Source organism: Tursiops truncatus, chromosome 17, assembly GCF_011762595.2.
Source record: "Tursiops truncatus isolate mTurTru1 chromosome 17, mTurTru1.mat.Y, whole genome shotgun sequence".
NCBI lineage: Eukaryota > Metazoa > Chordata > Mammalia > Artiodactyla > Delphinidae > Tursiops > Tursiops truncatus.
This window is the reverse complement of record NC_047050.1, coordinates 59447109-59451835: the sequence shown is the minus strand read 5'-3', so window position 1 is coordinate 59451835 and position 4727 is coordinate 59447109.

Here is a 4727-nt window from a genome sequence, read left to right as displayed (position 1 = left end):
CACTGGATGCTTATAGGCAAGAACAGCACCCCTGGAGCTGGCAGGATAATTGACCACTTGATAGCAAAATGGGTAGATCCTGTGCCCACTTGCTACAGATGGATGTGTCTGACCATTGGATTGCCTACCAAGGGTCAGCCACTTACGTGGTTTGTTTTAAATTTATTTTTTATACAGCAGGTTCTGATTAGTTATCTATTTTATACATATTAGTGTATATATGTCAATCCCAATCTCCCAGTTCATCCCACCATCACCACCCCCCCACCCAGCTTCCTGCCTTGGTGTCCATACGTTTGTTCTCTACATCTGTGTCTCTATTTCTGCCTTGCAAACCAGTTCATCTGTACCATTTTTCTAGATTCCACATATATGCGTTAATATACAATATTTGTTTTTCTCTTTCTGACTTACTTCACTCTGTATGACAGACTCTAGGTCCATCCACCTCACTACAAATGACCCAATTTCGTTCCATTTTATGGCTGAGAAATATTCCACTGTATATATGTGCCACATCTTCTTTATCCATTCGTCTGTCAATGGGCATTTAGGTTGCTTCCATGACCTGGCTATTGTAAATAGAGCTGCAAGGAACATTGGGGTGCATGTGTCTTTTTGAATTACGGTTTTCTCAGGGTATATGCCCAGTAGTGGGATTGCTGGGTCTTATGGTAGTTCTATTTTTAGTTTTTTAAGGAACCTCCATATTGTTCTCCATAGTGGCTGTATCAATTTACATTCCCACCAACAGTGCAAGAGGGTTCCCTTTTCTCCACACCCTCTCCAGCATTTGTTGTTTGTAGCTACCTACATGTTGAATTCAGATGTACCTAAGAGACACCGTAGGAGGGCTTAGCAGAGGATGCCAGAGGCAGGGCTGACACATAACAGTACAAGGAAAGTAAAGAAATTGCTGGAGAGGAGTGCAGATAAACAAGACAAGACACAGGGTCCATTTAGCCTACATCCTCTGCCTGCTAATGGCACTGATGAGCATTTGGTGGGAAGAAGTAGGTTCTCTCCATCAGCTTTTTATGCCAGGAATGGACCTAATCCGTCTCCTCCCTCCAACTTTCCATTGACAAGTACTCTTTGGCTTCAGCTACATCTTGCCACTGTCCCTACTGTCATCAAGCAAAACACAGACGACCATCTGGCAGTGGGTATCTGCATGGTGTGTGAAATTTTCCCAGAATAACGGTTTGAATTATTTTGTAAAGCAGCAGAACCTTCTTCGCATATTAAATTTTACTTAGAAGAACAATGTGAAAACAGCTGTAGTCAAACATCGACAAGTACCACACCATAAATATTTATCAGGCACTTGTAATGGCCCAAGTGCTGTGCCGTGCACTTGCTATGCATCCCCTCATTTCATCTTTATCATGATCCTATGATGTGGTGCTTATAAGGTAGGGTTGTTTTTATCCTCTTTTTAGAAATGAGGTAGCTGGGAATGAAGAGTAACAGCTAACATGTGGCAAAGCCAGAGTCTGATCCAGGCAGTTTGTCCTCGATGTGGCGTCCTTCTGGTGCAGGAAGTCCTGTCCCAGTGGCCTGGCTGTGACGGGACTGGTGTGGCAGAGCTGAGCCATCCGGGAATCCAACCGCTGTCCCTTTCTTCTGCGGTAGCAGGTGTAGCTAATCCCTGTATCCTCCTTCCCCCAGCTCAGGAATTTGGTAATTTACCAGGTTGCTGTGTAATGTGGTCTAAGAAATACTGCTTTGGTTTGTCCTCCAAGATCTCTCTACAGAGTCCATAATCTGCCACATCGACTCAATATGAGAGGGATCCTGCGGCCAAATAAGTCTTCAAATGTGGAAGTAAATGCCTATCACACACACACACACAAAAGTAGTGTATGACTCCATTTATGTGAAATGTCCGGAAGAGGCAAATCTATAGAGACAGAAAGTAGATTAGTGGTTATCTAGGGCTGGGGGGCTGAGCAGTCATGGGGAGTGATAATTAAGGGGTACAATGTTTCTTCCTGGAGTGATGAAAACGTTCTAGAATTGATTGTGGTGATAGTTAACCCTGTGACTATCCTAAAAACCATGACTTGTACCATTTAAATTGAGGAATTTTATGTTACGTGATTTACAGCTCAATTAGGCTGTTAAAAATCCCCAAACAAAAAAAAACATAGAGCATCTCTTTAAAAACTTGTTTAATGTGGTAATCCATTAATTTATCTCTAGTTGGGCGGTCTGCAAGACATGGGGGTACAAGGAGGAAGGATCACCGGGTCAAAACCAATCATGACACAGCTGCTGGCGGCAGCACAACGGCTCTAACGGGGACACGTGCAAAGAGAAAGGTGAGCCCTTTGGGGACACTGGGAAAGATCTGGCAGAGGAGTTGGTATGGAGCCCCAATCCAGATTTTACCGGGAAGTCCAGAGGCAAGGAAACTCCTTAGACAGCTGAGATGCTCTATGGGTGCTCTTGGTAGAGCTGATATCACGTGAAAGCTTGGAGCAAGGACAGTGCAGGACTTGTTTTGCGGTTTGCATGCCTGGATAACATGATGAATGGGAGGACTCAGGGGAAGAGGATTGAAGGATAAGCTGGAGCGAAGTGACCCCATCCCTTGAATCATTCATTCATCCCTTCATTTCCTTCTCAAGCATCACCCACGTGTCAGGCAGAGGTTAGGTCAGTGGTCTCAAGCTTGGCTTTACGATTGCCTGGAAAGCTTACCAAAACTGGTACCAAGGTCTCATCCCAGAGGGTGCTCTGGGCATCAGGATTTTTCAAAACTCCTCAGGGAATTCTAATTGTAGTCAATGTTGAAAACCAGTAGGATGTCTGATGGAGATAAAAAATTAAAAAAAGATTAAGGCGAAGATGGTGTGGCACCTGGGGGTTTAACAATCAACAAATGTTTTCTGAGAGCCTATTAAGTACACCCTGGGCACTGGGGATACAGCAGTGACTAAAAGATGGGTCCAAGCCCTCATGAAGGTTCAGACTAGTGGAAGCAGCAGGAAATAGGCAAGTAAGGGAACAAGGGAATCTCTCATTACAACATGGGATAAATGATGTGATGGACATAAAGAAGGCTAACAGGTAGCTGATGATGAGGGAGAGGATGGTTCCCTATATTGGCTGTCAGGGAAGGTCTCTTTGAGGAGGTGACTTTAAGCCTGGTTCTAAAGGAAGGAACTGACCTTGGAAGATCCACAGGAAGTATGTTCTAGACAGTGGATACATGTGGGGTGTGTGTGTGTTGTTATTGTTGTTAAAACGAACAGGCATGTATTCAGACCGTATTAGGAAAAACGGAGTACATTGTATGAGAGACAGTTGAATATGTTTAGCGACTGTGATTTTTTTTTTTTTTGCGGTACGCGGGCCTCTCACTGCCGCAGCCTCTCCCGTTGCGGAGCACAGGCTCTGGACGCACAGGCTCAGCAGCCATGGCTCATGGGCCCAGCCGCTCCGCGGCATGTGGGACCCTCCCGGACCGGGACACGAACCCGTGTCCCCTGCATTGGCAGGCGGACTCTCAATCACTGCGCCACCAGGGAAGCCCCTGTGATATTTTATTTATTCTTGTATTCCTAGAATCAAAGATGCTGACTGTCATGTGATTTATACATGCAATGTATAAATGTCTGATGAATAAATGAACTAGTGAAATCAGTAAAGAAGAAACTGAAGGATAGAGGGATGGCTGATGAAAGAATGTTCCAGAAGACATGGGAAGAGAGGGATTCCATAGCATACAGAAGGAGGGCCACTTCGAAAGTGGGAGGCAAGGTGTGGAGACTGGAAATAAGTTTTCTGGTGCAAGGACAGGAAGCAGAGTTCCCTCCTGATAGTGCTTGTGCCCTTTGCTGGGGGAGAGGAGGTCGTTTGCTGAAAGTCAGCTGGGAGTGGGGTCCGGGTTCTCCAGGGGTGGGAAGAGTGACTTTGTGGAAGTGAAGTGGTGGGCTGACCAGGGACACTCATAAGGAATACAGTGGTGCTGGACCCGGCACCTAGGCTGCAGAGCACACACAGGTGGTGGTGCCAGTGGACACGGTGTGTGATGCTGTGTAGCTCTAGCAGACCGTTACATCGTGGCTGAGGGTTTGCAGATGGTATATGGCAGTGGTTGGACCAGGAAATGAACAAACTGAGGTGGAAGGAGAGTAAGATCGAAACCGACATTAAAGTCTAGGCTGGGACATAAAGGAAGGAAGTAGTGTCGAGAAGGAGGAACAAAGTGGAAAGAATAAAGGACAAACTCTAATGAGTCAAAAGCCAAAAACGTATAATGGGGAGAAGGGAATGAGCTGGAAGGAAGGGAGTTCCTATTCCATGGTAGCTGCTGCACACATTAAAGCATCAATACTTTAAAAGACAACAGTAGCTACCTATTGCTGAGCACGACTGTATGTCAGAAGAAAGGCAAGGGGCTTTACCTACATAATTTCATTTAATTCTCATAGCATGTACCATAATCCCCATTTCACTGCTGAGAAAACTGAGGCTTACTGAGGTTAAATATATTGCTCGCATTTTTTTTTTTTCGGCCATGGCTCACGGGCCCAGCCACTCCGCGGCATGTGGGATCTTCCCAGATCAGGGCACGAACCCGTGTCCCCTACATCGGCAGGCGGACTCTCAACCACTGCGCCACCAGGGAAGCCCGCTCGCATTTTTGTAGCTAGGAAGAAGAAGAAACTGCATCTGTCTGATGAAGCCAATGCCCATAACCACCAAGCCAGGTTGAT